The sequence below is a fragment of the Rattus rattus genome, chromosome 2 (genome assembly GCF_011064425.1).
Source record: "Rattus rattus isolate New Zealand chromosome 2, Rrattus_CSIRO_v1, whole genome shotgun sequence".
In the NCBI taxonomy this organism is placed as follows: Eukaryota; Metazoa; Chordata; class Mammalia; order Rodentia; family Muridae; genus Rattus; species Rattus rattus.
Window position 1 is genome coordinate 90,772,259 of NC_046155.1, and position 26,682 is coordinate 90,798,940.

General features: G+C 44.1%; 1 pseudogene; it reads left to right on the forward strand.

The window, feature by feature from the left end:
• The first annotated feature begins 1,326 nt into the window (after positions 1-1,326).
• On the forward strand, positions 1,327-2,894 carry LOC116893143 (annotated as a pseudogene).
• The last annotated feature ends 23,788 nt before the right edge of the window (positions 2,895-26,682 follow it).

The following is a 26,682-nucleotide window of genomic DNA, read 5'->3' on the forward strand; positions in this document are numbered from 1 at the left end:
TTAGAGAGTTCCTAAAAGTGAGAGATAACCGATTATTTAAATACATACTTGGAAAACAAACCCTACTCCGAGAAGGAACCTGTGCTGTGTTAACCTGACACAGCCCGAAGTCTCCTGGGAAGAGGGGGCCTCAGGTGAAGAATTACCAGTTATAAACTGACCCATGACCCTGTCTATGAGGAGTTTGTCTTGACTGATGATTGATGCGGGAGAGCCCAGTCCACTGTGGGAGGCACCATCCCTATGACGTAGACCTTAAACTTATACATATTTAAGGAAACTAGACAAGCTGTTAAACAGCAATTCCTCCACAGTTTCGGCTCCAGGTTCCTGTCTTGAGTTCCTGCCTCAACAACAGATTGTGATTTGGAAGCGAAATAAACCTGTCTCTTCCCTACAACGCTTTTGGTCAGCGTGTTTTATCACAGCAACGACATAAAACTAGGTCAGGGCCATTTGGAAAAGCCAACTCTGTAATTCATGTCAACGACTAACCTAATTTTGCAAAGTAAAAAGTTGCAGGTTCTTAGAACCAAGTTATCAGGTCATCCTCATTCCAGGTCAGGAATCTCGGTTTGTTTATTGGCTTTTTGTTTTTCTTACAGCTGAAACTGGAGCATAGCCAGCACAGTTGTTTGCCTAGCAAAAAGTCCTGGGTTCACCCCCACAGCAGGAAAACCATTGGGTATGGGTTCGTTCACAGCTGTAATCCCAGCACTTGGGAAGTAGAAGCAGGAAGGTTAGGAGTTCATGGCTTGCAGCTAACTTTGTCTTAAAAAAATAAAAATAAAAACAAATAGACAAGCATGGCGGTGTATGCCTTTTATGCCAAACTCAGAAGGTAGAGGTAGGCACATCGCTGTGAATTCAAGGCCAGCCTGGTCTACAAAACAAGTTCCAGGTCAACCAAGGCTAACTTGTGAGACCATACCTCAAAAAGAAGGAAATCAAAGGTTTTTTTTTTAATTATTAATGTAATTTGCATGAACTTTTTGGGTTTGGATGGTGGATATGTGCATAAAATATATTTCATGCTGAAAGTGTAAAATGTAATGCAGAGCTTCAGGGCCTCCATTTTTAACGCCAGTCCTAACTGTATATAAGTTCATTACCTTTATAGACTTTGGGTATGGTTAATTTTGATATGCAATACTTTTATTTATTCGTGATTTTTAATAATAAAGAATATTACTCCCGGCACTTAGTCTGAGGGCTGAGTGCTAGTGGACGTTTCGACAGCCGCCAACCCGCAGCTTGAGAGCCCTGAACCGACTTTCGTGGAAGTCTGAACCAGCAGTGCAGCTTTCCTTCCTCCTTGTTCCTGCAATGTCCACCAATGAGAATGCTAACTCAACAGCTGCCCGGCTTAACAGAGTCAAGAACTAGGGGAAAGACAGTACAGAAGTGTGACGCCGCTGAATAGACGTCAATGTGGAACTTAGGAAAGCTAAAAAAGACGACCAGATGCAGAAAAGGAGAAACGTCAGCTCATTTCCTGATGATGCTACTTCTCCACTACAAGAAAACCGAAACAACCAGGGTACCATAAATTGGTCTGTTGGGGACATTGTTAAAGGCATAAACAGTAACAGTTTGGAAAGCTACTCAAGCTGCTCGGAAATTGCTTTCTAGAGAGAAACAGCCTCCTATAGACAAAATCATCCCAGCTGGTTTGATCCCAAACTTTGTGTCCTTCTTGGGCAAAACTGATTGCAGTCCCATTCAGTTTGAATCTGCTTGGTGGACGGAGGTGCTATCCCAGCATTTGTTTCTCTCTTGGCATCTCCCCATGCTCACATCAGCAAGCAAGCTGTATGGGCTCTTGGAAGCATTGCAGGCGATGGCTCAGTTTTCCGAGAGGTAGTTATCAAACATGGTGTAATTGACCCACTGCTGGCACTTCCTGCAGTTCCTGATCTGTCATCCTTGGCATGTGGTTACTTACAGAATCTTACCTGGACACTTTCAAACCTTTGTCGAAACAAGAATCCTGCACATCCTTAGATGCTGTTGAGCAGATCCTTCCTACTTTAGTTCGTTCGCCACAACAATCAAGAAGTATTAGCAGATTCCTGCTGGGCCATTTCCTACCTGACTGATGGTCCAAGTGAGTGCATTGAGATGGTTTTGAAGAAAGGAGTTGTCCCCCAACTTGTGAAGCTTCTAGGAGCTACTGAACTGCCATTGTGACACTGGCACTAATATTGTCACTGGAACAGATGAACAGACTCAGAAAGTGATAGATGCAGGCTTTCCCAGCCTGCTAACAAACCCCAAAACTAATATTCCGAAGGAGGCCACAGGGACAATGTCGAACATTACAGCCGGACACCAGGACCACATACAGCAAGTGGTGAATCACGGCCTTGTCCCGTTTCTTGTTGGTGTCCTCTCTAAGGCAGACTTTAAGACACAGAAGGAAGCTGCAAGGGCTATAACCAACTATACCAGCGGCGGGACTGTTGAACTGATTGTGTATCTGTGGGATAATAGAATCTTTGATGAACCTCTTGAGGGCAAAAGATTCCAAGATTATTCAGGCTATTCTTGATGCCATTTCAAATATCTTTCAGGCTGCAGAGAAACTAGGTGAGACAGAAAAACTCAGTAAAATGATTGAGGAGTGTGGAGGCTTGGAGAAAACTGAAGCATTACAGAGCCATGAGAACAAGTCTGTATACAAGGCCTCGTTGAACCTAATTGAGAAGCACTTCTCAGTGGAGGAAGAGGAAGATTAAAATATGCCAGAAACTACCTCTGAAGGCTTCGCCTTCCAAGTTCAGGATGGAGCTCCTGGGCCTTTAACGTCTAATGTCCAGCCAAAGCACAAAGTTGTTAGCTATTGCTGTGCTATGCTGTGTTCTCATAAATTTGTCTTACCGTTTCTCTACTAAGAATTCTTTTTAAATGTGGTTTGTTACTGTAACACTTTTTACAAAAGAAACCGTACTTGAGCGGTTACAAACTACATACTCTATGAAGCTGTCCTCTGAGTTTATTTCTATCTGGAATTTCATACCCTGTCATGTCCTGTAAATAAAGATTAAGTTCCGTTTTTCTAAAAAAAAAAAAATAATAATATTATTCCCATAGGAAGCACTTCTCTAGACACTTCCTCTCTTAGGAGACAAAACCATTTGCAAGTTATAAATGGAAGGGTCACTTTGTTTTACTTTCTCCATCAAGGGGATCCAAAAACCTTATTTTAAATTTATATTATTTTTAATTGGGGTGGAGGAATATGCACATGTGCGTGCAGGTGTCTGGGGAGAGGCCTAGAAGCAAGCAGTAAACCTCTTGGAGCTGGAGTTACAGGCAGTTGTGGGCCTTCTGACATGGAAGCTAGGAACTGAGCGTAGATCATCTGCAAAACAACACGATCCAGGCTCTAACCACTGAATCATCTCTCTAGACCCAGAATCAAATATCTTCAGGTCCAGTCTCATCTGCCTACACTTTGTTCCATCCACTTTCTTTCTGGACAGAGAAAAGTGGGGTTCTGTGGACATCATAATGCAAACGACACCAGTAGAAAAGTAGGGAAGCTGAAACGTAGGATCCTAGCTACTCTGGATATGTTGGCTCTCGCTGTCATGCCTGGGCCATACTTGATCTGGAAGGAAATGTTACAGATCACAAAAACACACGGTGTGCAGACTGCCCGAGCTCGCAGCCAATTGCCCCCATTCAGCTGGAGATTAAACCGGACAAACAATAGAGCCACGTTCAAAGTGAGCTTCCGTTTCCAGGATGAGAAGGAAACATTGGGACATAAGCTCTTAGGAGACACCTGTGGTGAGCAGGCGCCTGTGCCAAGGAGTGTTAAGAATTAGGAAAGAGAGGACTTGGGAGTCATCACATGAGCTTGTCTGTCTCATAAACTTTTGCCCTGGGGCCCTCTGTGCCTGGCTTTGTGCTAAGAGGCAGGCAAATGACCATCAGTAAGTCAGAGGCTGCTGCCTGCCTGAGCCTCACATTGTAGCAAAAGAGAGACACAAGATAACTTAGAATTTGCATTCCTGTGACTCAAACAAATAGGACATCCTAATTAAAACATCTATGACCACACTGAGGACATGTGTGCCTGGGCACAGTGGAAGTCTGAACTAGCTGTCATTTCCTGGTTCTACCAACCGTATCATCTGAAGACCAGGACACCTAATGTGACCCTTTCAGACCTCTGGTGTAGTTCACCATCCTCAAATCATTTTACCTTGGAACGGCTACGTCTTTGAGGTTCAGAGCATGAGCACAGCCATAGTCAACAGGCAGTGACATAAAGCACCTGCCGACTTTGGCAAAGACCAGCTGAGCAAATGCTTAACTCAGAAGCTTGTTATAGTTTCTGAAAAAAACGAATTACATCAGCACCTACCCAGGAGTCTTCTAAGCAGGCCAAAGAATGCTGTCCTTAGCGCATGCGTGCATGCGTGTGTGTGTGTGTGTGTGTGTGTGTGTGTGTGTGTGTATGCGTGTGTAACAGCTGTGCTCTGGCCTCATGTAATGTGACAGAACTCTGCAAAGAGCAAAATGGGACAAACATCTCCACAGTGCTTTCCCAGGCTACCCAACAGAGTCCTGAGAAAATAGCATAGCATATATTGTTTGAGACAGAGTTTCTCTGTGTAGCCCTGGCTGTCCTGGTATTTGCTCTGTAGACTAGACTAGCCCCAAACTCACAGAAATTCATCTGCCTCTGCCTCTGCCTCCTGAGTGCTGGATTAAAGGTTTGTGCCACCACTACTGAGCAAGAATATATTTTTAACCCTTTAAACATGACAAAAAAGTATGTATGTTATATATATATGTATATATATATATATATCACCTTATTTAGCTGTTCCACAAAGTACACATATTCAAAACACCATGCACATGATAAAGACGACAGTTTTGCCCTCCAGGTCCACATGTTTCATATCTTCACAGTCAACTGAATGCAGATGGGGAATACTGAGGGAAGACAACAAACAAAAATGAAACAGGCATGGTGGCTGATGTCTGTAACCCTAAGACTTGGGATGCTGGAGGTGGGGGTGGGGTGGAGTTGAAGGTAGCCAGGGTTATACAGTGAGCTCAAGTGAGAAGAGATTGGGCTTAGCAAGACCTGTCTTGCCAGGAAAAGTGAAAATAAAAAAGGAAGAAAGGGAAGGAGGAGGATGGAGGGGGAGGGGAGAGAAGGTGGGAGAGAGGAGGGAGCGAGGGAGGGAGGAAGGAAAGAACAAAGTTTAACTTCATGTATACTGAATATGTACAGATAATCGTGTTTTTATTCCCTAAGCTAGAGAGTCTAGCAACTACTTATGTAATATTTACACCTAAAGATGACTTCAAATTAAAAGTCCATCAAAGGTTTGTTTTACACGAATGCTAAAGCATTTTATATAAAAAGCTGGGATATGTTTGAAGATGGCATGATGAAACCCATTACATCTTATGGCAAATAAATAGGCCAGGCCATCCAGAGATTTACATCTGTCTGAGAGAATCTTGAACTAAACTCCTGTGGCTACTAAAGAGGAAATTGTATATTCAAAAATTATTTCTCAGTTAAGTAAATCAGAAAATTGTTAATCCCCTGTCTCCGTTGCCTTCTCACTCTTTCTCTCCTCCAGTCTTTCTAACTTCCCTGCAGCAGTCTCTTACCCTATACCCACGGCCTCATCCCACCTCCGTCTCTGCCTCTCCGTGGACATAGACGCCTTTTCAAAATCATACTTTATTGGGGTCGGAGACACTGCTCAGCGGTTCAGAGCACAAAGTGCTCCAGAAAAGGATCCAAGTTTAGCTCCTAGAACCCATTTTGGATGGCTTACACACTCTGTAAGCTCCAGGAGATATGGCTCTCTTCTCGGGACGCCACAGACATCTGCACGCATGCACACAACCTCACAAGCATACACACATAATTTGAAGATACATAAATATTTTTATATTGTTGTGGGTTGGCCTGGTGCTGCTATGTATTCAAACGCTAAATGCTTGCCCCCACGATCTGGTTGCAGTCCAGACAAGCACATTCTCACGTACACCAGACGATGTTTGCTCATCCACGTTCTCTCGTTAAATAAACAGCTGACAGCTAATTACTGGGGAGAGTAGAGGCAGAGAGGGGAGAGGAGGGAGAGAGAGAGAGAGAGAGAGAGAGAGAGGTGAAATAAGGTGGATAGGATAACCAGAAAACGGCCTGATGGAGCAAATCCAGCAGAGTCAGGACAGTTGTTGAAGTTACTTGGGGAGCGCAGCTGGGGACTAGTCAGTCTATCCTAGAATGAAGTTTAGGGGGAAATGCCCAGTAATTGTGCTAAAGCTGATTAATCAATAGGACTCTGCAATTATTGGGAGGCTGGTCAGATCATACTGACAACTAAGAGAGTTATTACATATTCAACATATCATATTACGTTTTATTTATTTATTTATTCTGTGTACATGGCTGGTCAAAGGATGATCTCAGAGACTGCGTTCTCTCCTTCCACCACGTGGGTCACAGGGGTTGGACTCAGGTATTCAGGCTTAGAGACAATTACCTTTACCACTGAGCCTTCTTGCTGGCCCAGTACAGTCTCCTCCGTATCCTTCTGTGTCTCTTGCCAAACCTCACAAACGAAAACATAACACATAACCGAAACCAAGAATATCCAATTATCCCTCTAGCAGGACCCTTGTGAGGCCAGTTTTTTTAAACACATTCTTTAATAATTAATGGGCAAGAAATCAAATTTGGAGACAGAGGTCAGCAGTAGACATGATAGACAAAACCATTCCCTTCGATAACTTTCCTCGATCCTCAGGACCACCTATCCTTTAACAAGAGAAATTGGGTTCGGGGTCACAGGATCCCAAGAGAGAGGCACACCAACCCAGAGGCCAAACTCAGTACAGTAAACGCAGCTGACTCACTCTAATTAGGCTTCAAGAAACCAGCTAACACCTGGAGTCTGAGAGCCTGCCCCACTCCCGGAGAACGAGGTCAAGAGGATGGGTATGGAAGGCAGGCATCACCTGACAAGATAGACCTTGGTGTGCTGACTCACATCCTTAATCAAGGCTGATGCAAGAGGGCGGTTAGGAGTTCGAGGCTAACCTGGAGCTGCATAGTGAGTTTCCGGCCAGCTTAGTCACATACGTGAGATCCAGCTCCAAAAAGCAAAGGAAAGAGAAGACACAGACAGTCCTTGGAAACAAGAAAATCTAGCTTAAAATTCCAAGTCAGCCATCAACAAGAATTCGTTACTTAATTTTCTCTTAGTCTTAGTTTCCCCATTAATAAAATAAAGACAAAATTAAAGCTTCTACCCACAGGAAAACGTAGAACCTACCCTTGGACAAAGTCATATCTCATCGCAACAGACATAGCCCATTAGAGAAAGCTACAGCTGATCAAAATACAGAGTTGTGGAGCTGAGTCCCCGCCAACAATCTATAGCACCCCTGCGCCTAAGGCTCAGGGGTCATAGCAAAGACGGGGTAGAAAGAGTGTAAGGGCAGGAGGAGCAAGGAATTTCCTAAAAATGTCAGCGATGCCTCACCCACGAAGTCTTAGCAGCAGGGCTGCCTAAGACCTGAACCAGGACGACACAAGTAAACCGGCAAACACAGGAGAGAGTTCACGAGGCCCCCAGTGCTAGACAAAGAACTACAGCAACTGAGGGATGCTGAGAGCAGGAGGGTCTTCCTCAGGGAGGAGCCTCCAAACGGGTTACCCAGTGCCGAGTGATCAGCCCTGAAAGTAGCATTACAGAGGCCGAGCGGGTTGTATTCATAAATTTAGGACCTCGTATACAAATATCTAATGACCATTAAAGGGACAGAGGCCAAGAATTTGAGAGGGAGAGCAAGGGAGTGGGTACAAGGGAAGGGGTGGAGAGAGAAAGAACAATGAGGAAAAAGAAAGAGCTCCATTATTTTAACTCCAAAACCATTTTTAAATTAAAATTCCCAGGAAGAGACTATGATCAAAGTGCATTACGTGTGAGTACGAAAATGTCAAACTGGAACCAACTGCTTTCTAGAATTAGTGTACATAAATTAAAATATAAAGTTCAACCTACCTTATGGACAGCAAGTATAATGCATGCCACGGACGCATACACAGCCCATACAATCCTCACTGTCCTGGGCCAAACCCACAGCATGCAATGGTAGCACAGAGCGAGTAAGTACGTGTTAGTTAATTTACATTTGCTGTCTGAAGCAAAGATGGGGAGTGCCCACTGTGCAAGCCGGTCATCGTGAGTTTGAGCCTCAGGACCCACATACGAACGGGAGGAGTCAATTCCATACACTTGTTCTGACAAGAACACATGCACACACACACACACACACACACACACACACACACACAATAAATACAATAAATTTTAAGAAACAAATTGAATTAGGTTTGACAAGAAAAACAACCCAACAAACTATCCAGCCCACTGCCCATCTAGGAACGCTGGAGACAGGAGACACAGAGCTGGCCCAGTACCTCAGGGAGGGCCTAGTCTGGTGCAGACTTGTCCTTGAATTCCAGGAATCGATTCTGTCAGTAAACTCCTTGCTTGTCTCAAGATGATTTGCCTTGGGATTCTAGGCCTGCCTGTGCACATGCACCATAAGTAAGTAAATAACTAATAATTAAACAGACACATAAATGAGTATGTGAAGAAATGTCTATTTTAATAAGCTCAGTTTAACTAATTCCAGAGAGAGAGAGAGAGAGAGAGAGAGAGAGAGAGAGAGAGTGTTCAAAACATTATGCTGTACATTTTAAAGATTTTGCCTGCCTATCCACATGGTCCATATCCAAGGAGTCAACTGGCCATAGATAGAAAATACTCAGGAGAAAAAGCCAGGCATGGTAGCACTGATCTGTAATCCCAGCACTTGGGAGGCTGAGGCAGAGTGATCCTGAGTTGAAGGCTGCCTGGGCTATGGTGTTGTCTCCATTTCCTGGGTTCTGTCAATGAATAGGACTCAGCAGAGATCCATGAGGTAGGATGTTGATTCCTGTAGGCGCACATCACAGAGTGGTATAGATGACTCAGCTTGTGACTTATTTTTAGCTTTTTGAGGGTCTCCACACTGATTTGCAGAGTGGCCGGACCATTTTGCACATTCACCAACAATGAATAAGGGCTCGCTTTTGCCTGTGTCCTCTCCAGCAACACCGTCTGCTGTTTTCTTGAGCTTAGACCTTCTGACTGGGGTAAGTGAAACCTCAAGTTATTTTGATTTGTATTTCTCTGATTACTAGGCATGATGCATATTTTTTGAGATACTTCTTAGTCATTTTTTCTCTACTTTTGAGAACTCTCTGTTCAGGTCCCAGGCCCGTTCTTTGAATGAATATTTTGGTTTTGTTAGTTTTGCTTTTTCTTCTTTCTTTGTTTTTTGAGTCCTTCATATATTCTTGATATGCATCCTCTGTCAGACAGATGTTACAGCTGGCAAGATCCCCATTCTGTGCGCACTTCCGAGGTCCATTCAGAAAACTGATTGTTGGTCTTAATTCTTGAGCAACTGGTGTCCCATTGAGAAAGGGTTTTGTTTTGTTTTGTTTTGTTTTGTTTTTAATGCCTACATCATGCATGGTACTTACTGCCCATGGTTTTGTTTCTAGACATCAGGTGTCTCGGGTTTGGCCCGTTTGGAATCTGTTTTTGTGCAAGGTGATAGGTACGATTCTAATTTTGTTTTTCCACATGTAGATATTCCGTTTTCCCAGCACTATCTGTTGAAGATGCTGTCTATCCCCCAGTGGCTTTCTCTTTGTTTGTTTATTGTTTGGCATCTTGGTCAAATATTAGATGGCTGCAGCTAAGTGTACTCATGTTTGGGTCTTCAGTTTTGTCCCCTTGGACTACAAGTCTGTTTCTGCATCAGTGCCATACTGTTTTTATTACTATAGCTCTGTGATGTATTCTGAAATCTGGGATGGGAATCCTTCCAGCATGATGCTTTTGTGGTTCCATATGAGTAGTTTTTGTTTGCTTGTTTGTTTTTGTTTGTTTTCTGTTTTCATGAAGAATAAAATGGGGGCTTTGATTATAAATGTTTTTTGGTAGAATGGTCATTTTCACTATATACATTTACAGATCCATGAGCCACACTCTTTTAAAATTACATCTTATGGGAGTTGGAGAGGTGCTAAGCAGCTAAAAGCATATGTTGCTCTTGCAGAGGACCCAGGTTCAGTTCCTAGCACCCACTTAGGGAGACTTAGAACCTGTAACTCCAGCTCCAGGGCATCCCACAGCCTCTTCTGACCTCTTCCCAAACTCATATATACAAATCCACACATACATACATATAATTTAAAAATAAATGGATCTTGGGCTGGACAGATGGCACAAGAGTTAAGAGTTCTGACTGTTCCTCCAGAGTGCCAATCTTCAATTCCTAGCACCCTTATGGCAGCTCATAACTGCTGGTAACTCCAGTACAGGGGATCTTATGCCTTTTTCTGGCCTCTACAGACACCAAGCACACACAGGTATCCAGACACACACTGGAGAAAAACACCCATACACACAAAATAAGAAATAAAAAATTTAAGACTAGATCTTTTTGTAAAAACTGAGCTTCCTTTATCTATTTTGTAGGTGCGAGGGGCACTATGAAGACATACGGGCGTGAACATTTATAAATGGAGCTGTTGTCAAGAAGGCTTGGTTCATACCTCAGCAGAAATAACACAAGTTTATTCTGGATCCACGAGTGACAGAGAAACAGAAAATATGCACATAAGTCACCCTGGGTCCCATGTTCCCACGTGGATCCACGTTTATGTTTTACAGTAGCAGAATAAAGAAACCCCTAAAGAAGTATGATTTTAAATACATGGTTTGGTTCATCAACCAGGTAGTGACTGCTGGATGGGGGAATCTCTTCCCCAGGTCTCAAATGCCCTCGGATGACATCCGTAGCTTCAGGATTGGTGGAAGCTCGTGGTCTGCTAAGACAACTGATGATTTTTATCTGTTAATCACAGGATGCTAGGTGAACCAGGAAATGGCTAAAGAAATGGCCAGCAGGGGACTAAAGCTACCTGCCGGATAGGGTACAGTGTAGCTCTGAGCTGCAACATTTCCGTCTCTCTACGTCAACGCAGCCCTAATCAGTCGATCTGTGCAGACCCAGCTTCTTTCCAGAGACGCACCATCACAGAGGTCAGAGGACAACCAGAGGGAATGGGTACCCTACACCTATCACTGTGGGTCCCAGGTATTAAACTCCGTTTGTCAGGCCTGGCAGCAAGTCTTTACCCACTGAGCTATTTAGCTGGCCAAGTCAATACCCACTGAGCTACCTTGCTAGCCTCCTTGCAATTCCTTCCATATTGAAAGGTATGCTGGCTACTTTACATCAACTTGACACTTTTCGTTTGGGAAGAACAAACCTCAATGGAGAAAATCCTCCTACCAGATTGGCCTGTGAGCAAACCTGTAGTATCTTTTCTTAATCAGGCTCAGCAAGCCATGAGCATCCAGCCAATCCGCAGTGCTCCTCCATGCCTCTGCTTCAATCCTGCCAGGAACTCTCGCTGTGACTTTCTGGATGGGGGACTACAAGACATAAGGGGAAATACCCTCTCCTCCCCAAGTGCTTTTGGTTATGGTGTTCCATCAACACAATAGAAACACCAACAAAGACACAGCAACACAGAACAAGGAAAGGTGAACCCAGGGAAGATGGCTTCTCGTTCCCAGAGCACACTGTTAGGGAAAGGGTGGAAAGGCTCACGGTTTGGTTTCTAAACAGGACCGGCAGTGAAGAAGGGAGGATCATGTGGCCAATAAAATACCTGCCCGGGTCTGTTCAGTGGACCTCCAGCCTTAGGTCTCTCCCGTCCCACAGGGATAAGGTTGACACTCCCCCCCCCTTTTAATTTTTTAATTTTTTGACACTTTCCCTTAAAACTCAGCTAAAATCAAGACTGTCTGGTTGTCCCTCAAGCAGGGCCCTCATGAGCCTCCGTTTTAAACTCAGTATTTAACAGGTGGTTGACAAGTCTCCAGATGTAAGGAATATAGAGGAGCAGCAATGAATGTAGTCCACAGTAGGGTATGTTTCCTGTAGATTCTGCTCGTCTCAGAGGCAGCCATTTTTACTTGTGAGAAATTGGGTTCAGGATCAGCATATCCTACGAAGACAAAGACATGGAACACAGGAGTAAAATTCAGCCCAGGAGTAGTTGACATATCCCAGTTAGACCTGAGAGAGAGAGAGAGAGAGAGAGAGAGAGAGAGAGAGAGAGAGAGAGAGGGAGAGAGAGAGAGAGAACAGAGACACAAAGACAGAGAGACAGAGAAAGAGACAGAGAGGGAAGGAGACAGAGAGTATCAGAGTCAGACACAGAAAGGCAGAGAGGGAGACAGACAGAGACACAGAGACAGACAGACAGACAGAGACAGAGAGAGACAGAGAGGGAGGGAGGGAGACAAAGAGACAGAGACAGACAGAGAAGGAGGGAGATAGAGAGAGTCAGAGAGTCAGACACAGAGAAACAGAGACAGAGAGACATAGAAAGAGAGAAGAGAGACAGACAGATAGACAGACAGACAGACAGAGAGAGAGACAGAGAGACAGAGAGAGAGCCAGGGAGAGAAAGAGAGTATGTGGGTTAAGTGTCACACCACAAGAACAGCCCTTGGGAATCAGGTGTGATGATTCATTGACAAAAGGACATCTGCAACCTCAACGGAGGCACACGGAATGGTGAGAGACGAGCCTGTGGCTATAGCGAGTTTGAGGTCATGTAGTGAGATCCAGCTTTAGAAAGAAAAATGAAAGCACAGAGAGCCCTGGACAGCTGGAAAGAGTGTATGCTAAAGTTCTAAGTCAGATGCTTGTGTGACTCAGTTACTTTATTTTCTGAGTCTTACTTTCCTCAGACATAAAATATGGGTGAGGCAGAGGCAGACATAGCTCTGAGTTTGAAGTCAGCCTGGCCTACACAGTGATCACGTTCTAGGACAGCCAGAGGAAAATAGTGAGACCCTGTCTCAAAAACGTTAGTTTCCAGGAGAGTAATATGACCAAGGAACATTTTATACCTGTATGACAGTCTCACAATGAAGCTTACTACTCTGTACAGTTAATGTATACCAATTAAAGTGTAAGGTTTAGCCCACTTTATAAGACTGCAAAAATAATACATGTGCGTATGCAACACAAAATTCTCAAACCCAGAGTTCTATACTGTATAACCCACCATTATGCAGTGCGTAGCACGTGGTAAGTGATTACGTAGATATTACTTGTTTGTTAATTTATATCTGTTATTATTGTTAGATCAAGAAATTGAAACAAAAGCTGGTGATATGTCTTGAAAGATAAACTGGTTGCTGTGCAAGACTGAGGGCCTGAGCAGGGGCAGCATTTGAGCTGATTTGACTGGAATTCTGTTCCTTGGCATTAATGAGTCTTAACCCAGAAGGATCCACCAGACTCAGTCATACGGACTATTCATGATGCTCTTCTACAGAGATGTCTACGGCTGAGACTGCTGCTCAGAGGTGTGGGGGTCTGGGTACCACCTTCAGCACCCCAGGGACAGAATACGGGGATGTACTCCTGTTTCTAAGAGCTTGGGAGATAGAGGCAGGGGGATCAGAAGTTCAATGCCATCCTCAGCCAGCCTGGGCTCCATCAGACCTTGTCTCAAAAATAAATGAACAGAGAACCGGTGAGATGCCTCAGTAGATAGAGACACTTGCTGTCCCAACCTTGATAATTTGAGTTTAGCATCCAGATCCCAATGTACAAGGAGATGAACAAGTCTGAAAATGTTCTCTAACTTCCACTCACCTGCAGGAACTCAACTCATACACATACATAACAGCTAAATAAACAATTCAATATATGTAAGTCATACAAACCCTTTTCTCCTGAAGTTGCTTTGGTCATGGTGTTTCATCAGAGCAATAGTAACCCTAACTAGGGCATCCTGTTTCAAAAGAAAAAAAAATTAAGAAAGAGAGCTCTTTTTTCCTGTTGATTCACTGGTTTGAGGAGTCCCAAGAGGCCTTCACATATGTGTCAATGTACCACTTCTGAATCTCTGCCTTGTCACTAAGACCTTTAGGCCAGTAAAACCCAAAGTGGTGGCAACAAGAAAAAAATCCCCAGTGGATTATGAAAAGCAATAGTTAAAAATAAACTCATCGGGGTTGGGGATTTGGCTCAGTGGTAGAGCGCTTGCCTAGGAAGCGCAAGGCCCTGGGTTCGGTCCCCAGCTCCGAAAAAAAAAGAATTAAAAAAAATAAAATAAAATAAACTCATCTGATCTTAAATTCTTGGGCCCATAAAAACTGGAAATGGGAAATATAGCAATATGTAAGAGTAATTTAGAACATATGTCACATCCTAGAGGACAGTGCTCCAACACTGTAAGGTGTTCCAACCAACCTTCATTGTCTCTGAAATGTCACCCCTTCACTGTCCCAGACAACTGCTCCCAGGAGGCAGGGAAACATGGCAAGCCCAGTGAATCCCATGAATGTGAAACCTTTGCCACACTTCATTCATTGTGAGCTCCCTAGTCAGAAACAGTGTTCTGTCAGTAACACTGGTACATCCTTGAACCATGGTTTTGGAGGAACTGCTATGAGCTGCAGCCAAAGTGTTCAGTCCAGTAGAAATGAAGTCTGCCCCTCCATGATAGAAGACCATTGGTAAGCAGCTTCTTACCAGCTAGCTAAGTTTTGTGCCTCTGAGTAGATGTTTACGTCTGGCCTCCTGTTGAACAGCAGTGATTGGAAATCCATGTAGCTGAGCCTCTGAACAACTTATGGACCCTTCTGTTTATCGGCCCAAGAGCAGGGTGGCCAGACAAAAAGATAAAAGAAAAGGTCACCTGACCTACCTATTTATTGAGCCGCCATTTTGAGAGGTTGCTGTTTGATGACTATCCACATCTTCATGTTCTTTTCTAACTCAGATGTCTGCCCACAGACTGCTTTCTCAGACCTCCTAGTTATCTCAATTGTCCAATCATGAGCCATGGCTCTCCAACCAAGCCATTAGCTACTAGCCTTAATTCAATATAGATCCATACTGCAACTGAGAGAACCTCCCTCACCTCTGTCATTCAAAGCCACTTCTGGATAATGCCGTGAAGATTATACAGAACTGCCTTGAAACAGGCCCTAGGGTCTCTCCTCATCATCTAACCAGTTATACAAAATTAGTGAGAGACCACAGATGCAACCAGAGGGTAGAGGCATTGGTACCTTTGCTTATGGAATTATTTATACATTCAGGACTTAAATGAGCCTGATTCGTGTATAGCATTTCCATTTAATGATGAAATGCTGTGGTCAATGGCCAACCTATGCCTTGAGGGACTAGACAGCACCCAGTTCATAGTGGGAAACTTAGATCTCGTGATAACTTGGTGACTTGTGGTCAAGCATCAACAGTCATTCTTCAGAACACATCTGCCATAGAGAGCTGTTATCACTACAGGACACACACAGAAGACAAGCCCACAAAGATGTCCACACATCATAAAGTGGACAACTAGGATATCTGGGAATTTGTTTGTTTATTTGGAGGGAGGGAGGAAGGATGCTTGGCTATTTGGTTTGAGTTGGGTTGAGTTTTGGTTTTTGTGGGTTTTTTTTTTAAGGATCTTATATGGGTATCCTAAACTTACTATGTAGCTGAGGCTGGCCCTGAAATACTGAACCTTCTGCCTCCATCTCCCAGGCTCTGGGCTTACAACCCCGTGCCAGCTGTGCCCACATTGAGACTGAGGATTGGAATCCACCATCCACTATAGTTTATCATTATCCTACTATAGTCCTGTATCGTAACTGCTATGTGAAGGAGCACTGTGCTAAACTCAGGGATCGCCTGTACAGACCTTGTTCTTATCAAACTTTGCATTTCCCTCTTGAGTGGGATGCAGATGAACAGATTTAATTATAGTACAGTCTTATGAAAGACAAGAAGAGAAAAAAAATCAAGTCATAAAAAAATATATGAATGGAGCAGGGGTGGTATCACACGCCTGTAAATCCCATCACTTGGGAGGCAGAGGTAGGCTGATGTCTGTGAGTTCAAGGCTAGCCTGGGCTACAAAGTGAGTTTCAGGACAGCCGAGGCTATAAACAGAAAAATCCTGTCTGAGGGAGGTGGAGAGGGGGAAACCACCACCAACAAAAAGAATATGTGAACGGTATGGGAGTTAGAGTCTTCCCTCGGGGTGTGGTGGAGAACACGTTTAATCCCAGCAGTCAGGAGGCAGAGACAGGCAGATCTCTATAAATTCAAGGCCAGCCTGCTCTACAGAAAGAGATCCTTTCAAAAAATAAGGAGGGGAGACTTTCTGAGAGGAGATTACATTTACATCGAGATAAGAAGGTTCAGTGGGAAGCAGGCAGATAAAGTGGGCCAGGGCAGATGGCAGAGGTGAGAAGAGTAAATGTGGTTAGAGAAAAGAGCGAGTGCCAAGGCCCTGACGTGGCCGTCCACCCCGAAAGCATGTCCCTTAGAAGGTAAAAAGAGAGAGGGCTGGGGTGAGGTTAGGTGACTAAGCTATGTTTGTTCTGAGGACAACAGTCACTGAAGTTTCAAGGACACAGTCAGTGTCACAGTGTCATGTTTTATGAAGCTTCTGTGGCTACCAGGGTTGTAGCAAACGACGTGGAGGGAAGTGGGGGACTTGATGGATCACTGATAAAATTGGCTCATGGTGGCTCACATCTATAACACCAGGCACTTGGGAGGTTGAGAGACCAGGAGCACTGTAAGTTGAAGGCCAGCCTGGGTTACAGCGAGAGTTCCACGACAGCCAAGGCTACATAAGGAGACCTTACTTCAATTAATTAATCAACTAGTTAATTAATTAATGGACAAATAGCTGGTAAATAATTTTTAAGCACTTGAAGTAGAAGATTAAATTCTATCAGTGAATTGTTACTGTGCTCTCTCAGAGTGCAAAATACGACCTGGGAGGTGGAGTCTGGTTGCTAAAACATTGGCATTTCCCAGGTGTTCTTGAGGTTTATAGAGACAGAAAGCTGAAGCCAGCCTTGTCCCAGCTTGTCCAAGCCAGGTGGCAATGACCCTTCTCTGGCCTCACTTGAACAGCCCCTGGAAGGACTTTTGGAATAGGAAAAAAAAAGAATATATTTGTAGTTTTCCACAGTTTCTTAAGTGCTCCGAGAAGTTGAGACCAAGCTCCTTGGAAGTAGAAGACCCAGTGGCCTTCGCCTGCTTCAGCAGAGTTGTGAGGTATGACGGTCACAGTTGCATCCAGCTGAGAAGGGCAAGAAAACACTCAGAGCCACGAACGCTGGCTTAACCAACAGGTTCTCGGTATGTGTTGTAGAACTGGCAGAAGCTGCTTAGTTAGGTCTGGTCATCGGAAATTCCAGTGAGCTAAGCAACAGGGACTGATTTGAAAAATTCCACTAGCTGTTCTAGTGGGAAGCTCAGAGTGAGAGCCTGTTTATTAGTTTAAAAAGATAAAGATTCTGTGGCGCGTGTGTGTGCGCGCGCGCGCATGCGTGAGTATGTGCGCATGCGTGCGCATGTGCATGTACAAGCACAGCTGTGCATATTCCTGAGTGTGTGCATATGTATGTGTAGGTATGTGTAGGTATGTGTACATGTATTTGGAGGTCATAGGTCAACATCAGGTGTCTTATGCAATCATTCTCCCACCTTATTTTTTTAGGCAGGGCCTCTCACTGAACGCAGAGCTCTCTGATTCAGCTAGACTGGCTGGCCAGCAAACTCCAGGAATCTGCCTGTCCATCTCTCCAGTGCTGGGGTTATAGGTACACACTGTCCATTTAGCTTTGTACATGAGTAATGAGGATCCAAATTCAGGTTCTTGTGCTTTGGTAGCCGGTGCTTTGCCCATGGAGCGGTCTCCCCAGCCAAATCCTTTTTCTCTTTGGACAGAAAACAAAAAGAAATGAGTGACCTAGAACAGCACGGTTGTTAGCGGGCATCCCTGGGAAGTCGGGACGCCCTCTGTATGTGTTCCTCGCCACCCTGAGCGTTCGGCTTTCCCCGCTCTTGGTCCCAGGGCAGCTCCTGCTACAAGCGCTGTGTTGAAGCTCCACGCTGGAAGAAGGTAGCAACAGCAGCTTCCGTTCCTCACTGATCTTTGCCATTTTGTGCAGAAACGGAAACCTGCACGGACAGAGGCTACAGACTTCCCAAGCTGTGTGGCACAGACCTCCCACTGGAATGGAGCTGGGAGATTGTACGAGCTGCGGCCTCTGTAGCGGGCAGGGAGGAGGAGGTAGTTGCAAAGGTTCCTGACTGAGCTGATATCCAGTGTCAGCCAAGAGCATGGGGATTACGTCGTAAAGAAAATGTAAAAGTAATGCTGTAATTGTAAAACATATAATATCTGGGAGTGCTGTCATCCCAACCTCACTCCGTACCGCTTTATTTCCCATTTATTTGACTCTATCCGAAGCCCCAAAGCCCGGCTACTTTCTCTGAGGTTGTAGCAATTGGTTAATACAGCTGCCTCTTCAAATCCCAAATTTTCATTTGAGTAGAAAAGCAGCAGTCATTAGCCTCAGCCTGGAGAATGGAATTACCACAAAATCCTCCCCACAAAGCCCTGGCCTCTTTCTGTCTCATGGTCTCCAAAATAAATTTTCATTTCTCTGCTGACCCGAAGTTCACATTCAATTCTTTACTGCCAAGGGTTTGAATTACTGCAAATGTGCCCCTTGGGTCTAACCCAGTTGAATCCATTATCAGAGCCCCCAGCATGATCTCTAGTTTGGGAATTTCTCTTTTCCCAGTCTCCACGCAGAAATGAAGACTCATAATTTCCAGCTTCCTCCTGGACAAGAATACCTTGATATCCCATGGGTCAATGCACCCCAGGATGCCACTGTGACCTCGCCATGCTCCCACCTGAACCCCTGTGCTCCCACCTGAACCCCTGAATCTACAGGGAACATTCTCATTTCAATTTCTATACCTCCTCAAGTAAATGGTAGGACTTAAGTGAGTCTCTCTCTCTCTCTCTCTCTCTCTCTCTCTCTCTCTCTCTCTCTCTCTCTCTCTCTTTGAGACAAGGTCTCAGGGGGTAGCCTTGACTGTCTTGAAGCTCTTGATGTAGACCAGCCTGGACTCAAACTCATAATCTGGGCTCCCAGCTTCTCGTAATTTTATATATTTTTAACCAGAAAAAAATCTTTCCAGTTTTACCACATAGGTGCTCTCTAATCTGTCCCTCTCTCCTTCTCCAGTTCCAGACTCCACCCATCTTCTATCTGAACCACACGGCAAAAATGAATTCAACCTCCTGAAGGTACCCAGCTTTGCATTTCCAGGAGCAGAAAACAAGCCAGCAGACTTGGGCATCGAGAGCCAGGAGGAGGGCTAGGGATAGTGTCCACTTAGTAGAATGCTTGTTTAAGAGGCACAAAGCACTGGTTTGATCCCCAGGACCACATAAATAGTGCATAATAGTGTAAGCCTGGAAGCCAGCACTCGGGAGTTGAGGTATGAGGATCAGAAGTTTAACGTCACCCTTAGCTACATAACAAGTTCAAGGCTAGCCTGGACTACATAAAACCCTGGATCAAAATAGATTAAGAACTAACAAGCACTGAAGGTATAGCTCAGCCCTGGGCCAGTGCCTATTACACGTGATGAAAGGTTAAAGCCTGAGAATGAGAGGTCAAGGTTTTTGTCAACTACACAAAGAATTTGAGGAAAGCCTGGGCTATGTGAAACCCTGCATCAAAAACAAAAACAAAAACAAAAAACAAAACAAATAAAAACGTAAAGAACTGGAAGCTAAGCATCATTTGCTCTGCTTTCTGTACACCCATAATCTTCTTTATTAAAGACAGAAGAGCATTAAGGCTAACAGAACATAAGGGTGTAAGAACGTGAGTCTGGGGACCGGTGAGATGAGATGGCTAAGTTAAGAGTACTGCTCTTACAGATGACTCAGGTTCAATTCCCAGCACCCACAAAGCACTTCAAAACTGTCTGACACAAGTCCCAGGAGATACCACGTGTCCTTTTCTGACATCCTCACTTGCCACACACAGACATACATTTAGGCAACACATAAAATAAAAATAATAAAATATTTTTTGAAAAAAAGAATTCAAGTCTTGTTCAATGGGCATATACAAGTCCACTCCTCATTAATTGTGACAATTTAAGAATAAAATAAAAGTCTGACTTAGAAGCCAAGGATGGCGGTACATACCTTCAACCCCAGCATTCAAGAGACTCACAGATCACTGAGTTTAAGGCTAGCCTTGTCTATACAGCAAGTTCCACATCAGCCAGGGCTAGAGAAAAATCTCAAAAGAAAAAAAAAGATTTAAAAATAATAATAAAGTGTGTAGAGCTGGTAAAGATGCTTGCTGACAAGACTGGCAGCCTGACCTTCATCATGGAAGAAGAGAACCAACTCCCAAAGTTTGTTCTCTGACCTCCATACATGTGCACACACACACACACACACACACACACACACACACACACACACACAAAACTAACAAACAAACAAACAAGTAAAATGCAATAAAATAAAGTCGGGACTAGAGAGATAGCTAAGAGGTTAAGAGCACTGACTGTTCTTCCTGAGGACATGGGATCAATTCTCGGCACCCACAGGGCAGCTCGCAGTCATCCATAACTCCAGTCCAGGGCGATCCAATACCCTTTTCTGGCCTCTTCAGGCATTACATGCACATGGTACAGAGATATTCAGGCAAACACACACACACACACACACACACACACACACACACATAAATAGAATTTTTAAAATGTAAAATAAAATGTATACATTTAAAAGCACATACAACATAGAGCAAACTCTGAGGATAGTCCTGTTAAATCCATTCTCTCTCATTTTTAAAGCTTTATTTATTTATGCATTTTATGCATATGAGTGCTCTGTCTCATGTATGTCTGCATGCCGGAAGAGGGCACCAGATCCCATGGTGGTTGGGAGCCACCATGTGGTTGCTAGGATTTGAACTCAGGACCCCTGGAAGAGCAGCCAGTGCTCTTAACCGCTGAGCCATCTCTAAGTCTGAATCTACTCTCTTGTACTGAGCTGATGGGAGTCTGCTTGGCTTCTTCCTTAAACTAAGTGGAGATGAAGTCAACTGCACAGACTTTCCATAGAAATTCCCTGTATAAATGCCCTCTGATTTTATTTTTCCTATAATAGGTAGCATTTCAACTTTGCCTCCGAAGTTGCTGACTTCTTTCTTCTTCTTCTCCTCCTCCTCCTCTCCTCTCCTCTCCTCCATCTTCCCCCTCCTCCTCTTCTTCTTCCTTCTCTTCCTCTCTCTTCTTTCAGTATTAAGAATCAAACCCAAGGCCTCTCACAAGCTAGGCAAACACTACCAGAGCCACACCCCCAGCTCCATTTTTACATTTTCTTTGAAAGCAACAACAACAACAACAACAACAACAAGAGGTCAAGTATAATGGCTCACACTTTAACCCCTGCACTTGGGAGGCAGAGGAAGTAGGATCACTGAGAGTTCAAGACCAACCTGGACCATAATAAATGGTTCTTGTCAAATCACAGCCAGATTATGCTACAGGATGGAACTACATCCTGTAATACAGGCTACATCCTGTAGCACGGGCTACAGGATAGGACTCTATCTCACCAATAAAGTAAAATGACTATGAAGAATACTAGGAAACCAAGGGAGTCGTGGCTGAAATGCGTCTCGGCTCCCTTTTGTAAATATATGGTTAAGAGGTTGCTGAGTCACAAGATTTCATTTAACAATTTTTTATTGAGCATCTACCATGTGCAAGGCATTGGGTCAGGCCCAAAATTCCAGAGACAGAAACGTCATTAAAATACCACACAAAGTCTTTCTGGAGCCAGAGAAGGCAGAACTCCAGAGGACAAATAGTGTAAGACTATTATGAGGTGGGTTTCCAGCTTTCTGAACCTCTTTTCCCACAGAGGCTGATACACTGGGTGTCCCTCACCAGAGCCCGCCATGTGACTCAGTCACCTGTCTTACCCAGCCCCAGCTTACATTTTTATAGACTGGCTTGACTAAGGAAGGAAGGTCAGCACAAAGTTTAGTCTTAGCTGCTAGATAAAGAAGCAAGGTGCAAGCTGGCCTGCAATTCAACAAGGACCATTGTAAACTTCTGTCCTTCGTTAACAAAAAACCTCAAAAGCACAGATTCACAGGAATTCCTGGCTTGGTAACAATTCGTGTAAAAAAATAATAAAATAAAATAAATAAAAACAACCGGGCTTTTAATTGACCACAGATTCATTCTGAGGCATTAATGGAATGTGGCTGATAAAAACAAAGGCTAGGTCAACTCTTCAACACAGCCATAAATTTACCATGCAGATAAGAGGATGGCGGTTTGATCCTGTTCTAGGCCGACCACACCGGAGCTCTACTTTCACACTGAGGCATCCATTTCCCTGTGGAATATGTCATTCTTGACCTATATATATATGTATATTATATATGTGTGTGTTATATATGTGTGTATTATAGATGTGTGTATTATATATAATATTATATTTAATACATAGAATATAATACACAGAATGCATTATAATAAAAAATATATAATATATAATACTCCCTTGGTTTCCTAGTACTCTTTGTAGTCATTTTACTTTCTTGGTGAGATAGATACTTATCCTGTATATATAATACATATATATAATATATATACACACACACATATATATATTCACATATATTTACAATTATTTGTTTTTCAGAAGTTTATGTGCACTCACAGACAAGAGCCATGGCGCACATCAGAGGTCAGAGAACTTGCAAGAGTCCGTTTTCTTCTTCCATTGTAGATTAAATTCCCATCATTAGACTTGGCTAAAGGCCTCTTTACCCACTGTTCCATCTCACTGTCCCTCCAGCACCACCCCACCCCCACTTGACCCCATTTTTGTGAAATGTTTTCCTACACACTTTTCCCGTCTTCTAGCATATTCTTTAAAATACTATATGTGAGAAGACAAATGAGCTCTTTACACCCCATACAGAAGAAGATAATAAAGTTCCCTATCAAGGAACCTGGTTGCTTCCTGAAAATTCTATCATGCTGGCTGAATTAACTTATTCTATGTTATTATAGTCTCCTCTCATTGGGAACCTGGGCCTAAATGTAGAAGTCACAGACTAAATGAAAATCTGATTTTTCAGCCATTATGTGTACTCCAATTTCCCCCTCCTTAATTTTAACTAGGTATGTTGTTCTTCCCAGATTCCTATTCTTCCTGCAAAGACATAAAAGACTGGTCAAACCAAACTCCTGTAGGAATCTAAATCTACCGTTCAATCCGAGACCTAGGATGCTATGAGCAAAGATGTTACCAGAGCAAAACTGTAGAAGTCCTTCTCTGCCCTTCCAGTAAATAGTTCTTCCCTGGCCAGGGATCCATCCCAACTCTCACTTCTCCTTCTATCCCAGCCCTGATGAGAAGGGAGAGTTGGGGGAACACCGAAGAAAGGAGGAGGAAAAAGAAAACAGAAAGAGAGGAAGGAACCAGCCTGGGATCCTGCCTCTAATCTCAGCATTAGATGGAAGCAGCAGATTGCATAATGAGGCCCTGTCAAAGAATTAAAACAAAAAGGGGAGGGGTACACTCCGATGGCTAAGGGCACCTGCTGCTCTTCACGAGGACCTGTGATGGGTTCCCAGCACCTACATGGTGGCTCACAGCCATCTGTAACTCCGGCTTGAGAGGATCTGCTGTCCTCTTCTGGCCTCTGTGGGCATGCACATGACATTCAGATATGTGTGGGCCAAACATCCACATGCATAAGGTAAAAATAAAATTCACAAACACCTAAAATAACCTAAGGAAGGAAGGGTCTATTTTTGCTCACAGTTTGAAAGTACAGTCCATTGTGGTGAGGAAGTTGATGGTGTCAGAGCATGAGGCAGCTGGTCACACCACATCTGAAGTCAGGAAGTGGAGAGAGGAATACCAGGGAACAGCTTTTGTTTCCCCTTCTTATTATTCAGTCTGAACCTGAGCCCAAAGGATAGTGCTGCTCAAATGCAGAGTGGAAGCCTCTAAGTCAACCCCCTACAAAGCAGGGGTTGAGTTAACTTTGAATTCATATATCACACTGTATCCTACAGGGCTCAGTAAATGTCTCTATTGCCAACCATGTTCTGTCCAGAACACTTTATTATAAACCCATTCTGGGTCCATTAAGTGGTATGGGATAGCCTGGGAATGTTGCCACAATGTATAACATTGTTTCTCCTGAGTCCTGGAGTCTTCCAGATTCCAAAGGACGGATTTGCAAGCAGCATTCTGGAGTGCAGCCCCGTGCACTGCTGGGAACTGCCTTTCTTGGACTTGTTTATTTGGGAAGAACTACTCTGGACTTTGACCCTGCAGCTGCCTGGAAGAAGGTAACCTGGCTTTAGCCAATCCAGGGTGCGGCCAGGAGCAAAGTAAAGCTGGTAGCTACTGCTGGTACTAAGACACAGTGCCACAGCTGGGGGGAAGGGCAGGGCAGACTGTTCAGAAGCTTGCAGTACTGAGGAATTCATTTGAAGAGCCAGTCCCCTCCCCTCATTTGAAGCTGATTGGGGAGAGAGATCAAGTTGACTCACTTGACAATGAGAGGCATCTGCAGTTTTCCAGGACTACTGAGTAAAAACCCTTCCTTTAAGCAGCTCTCCCTGTCTCACCTTTGCCGAATTCCCTCACAGGCAGCAATGGGTTTGAGTGTCAATGGCCTGCCAGAGCCACATTGGCCTTGAAGATTCCTAAGAGCTATTTTGAGTGATTTCACTGCTCGAGGTCCTGGCAAACTTATCCATTTTCAGACAATATTTAGATTCTGAGGTAAGTGTGAACTAGATAATGACCTTTCAAGCCGCGGCACGATGTTCTGTTTAAAGCTTTCTTTTCTTCCTCAGAGCATCTACCAAGGGTCAGAGGTGACCCCTCTGCGTGGCCTCCTGGAGATTTCCCTAAGGTTCTGTGCACACTCCTGTGTCTATGGGGGCGGCGGGGGGGGCAATTACTGACGGCAAAACCCTCACGTGTCTCGGGTTCTGAGAAACGTGAAGCTTGTGGAAACCCTTTGCCTCTGCAGCAGATTGAACTTTTGAGATGTGTAGAACCGACTCATGGTCTGAGGCATTTCATGCTCTTCGGATGTTTTTAAGGCTGGCCTCAAAATACATGTGAGCATGCAGCAGCCCCCCCAGTGTGTGTAACTAGTAGTTGGCTTGCTGTGGCTAAAACAATAGGGTATCTGCAACTTTACTTTTAGGTGACTCACCAGAAAAGCTATTTTAGACAGTCTGTAGCGACTAAGATTACATTTGTTCTAAGAGAAACAGACTGAAGGGACAAAAGGCTAATTGCAAACGTGCTCTTTTTCAGCTCAGAGAAGCCTTGCTGTATTTTCTTAACAGCATCTTAGTTACCAGACACAACAGAAGGCATAAAGGCTGGTATCAAAAACAATGGGAAACAATCACGCCCTGACACCACCTGGCACACTTCTTGCTCATCAAAAGGCAAGCATGTTGGAGAAGCAATGGCCTTGTCCACATGCTCATCATGGAGTCTACACATGCCCTTGTATGGGAACATTTGTCAGGCTGCAGCTATGGTATCCTTCTGACCAATCAGTTGTCCAACCTTCTGATCATCTTGAGTTCTCTCAGCAGTTGCTATCCCTACTGTCTCCACCAACTCAGAGTGAAGGAGCTGGCCAAACTTTCTAGCTGGAACTTTGAGCTTGGGCTAAGGCTTCTGGGGTGAGCAAGGATACAGCAGATGCAAGAAATGGTGGGCTCCCACGCTCCTCCAAGCAAGAGTACCAGTAAGCACTTAGCTTATTATCGATTAACATCTGTGTCCCTGCCTGAAGAAGAGAAGTGAAATGATCCAGAATCTTCTAGAGCTGAGAACTACAAGAGTACCCTGCAAAGAAGGGAAAGCTGAAACCATTACCCCAGACGTACAGGGGTTTCCCTCCTTCTTGGGTCCCCTCACTTTCCATTGTTGAGATCACATCAGCCCCCAAGAAAATATTGCTTTAGTGACTGGCCTCTTGCCATGGCTGAACCAGGCTAGAACATTCCCAAAGCCTTTACACAACCCTAGAGAAGAACAACTGGACATAAACAAGAAAATGCATGAAACATAAACACAACACAGGCTTGTGAACTACAGAACAAGGGCAAGAATTAAAGAACCAGACACGGGAGGGAGGGAGGAAGGAATTTTGATTGCTATGACTTTCTTGTTAATTTCTCAAGAGTCATACTTACCCCATAAGCAATGCATTTGTATTTTGAAGCCTCTATAGTGTAACTTTTGGTCTCCTTGTCATACTCTAGTACTTTATGGTTTGTCTACCTTGAGCTGTTTATCTGAGTAATTCTGAGAAGCCTTCCTCCTACTCCTTCCTCCCTTCCCCCATGATGATCCCCACCCCCTCCAGGACTTCTGCAGATGAGCACATAGGTGATCAGCTCAGTCATTGAACAAAAGTGCCCCTAATTAGGAGCTGTGGCGCAAGACACTGAGTAATGAGCCATTGCCTACCCGGTCTTATCAGGCACAGTCTGATAGGAGGAACTATCAAGGGTCATTTCCTTAATACTTTATGTCAACTAAAAACTAAGAGATTTGACTTATAAAAGAAGAGATTTATATGAAAATACATCTAACAGGCT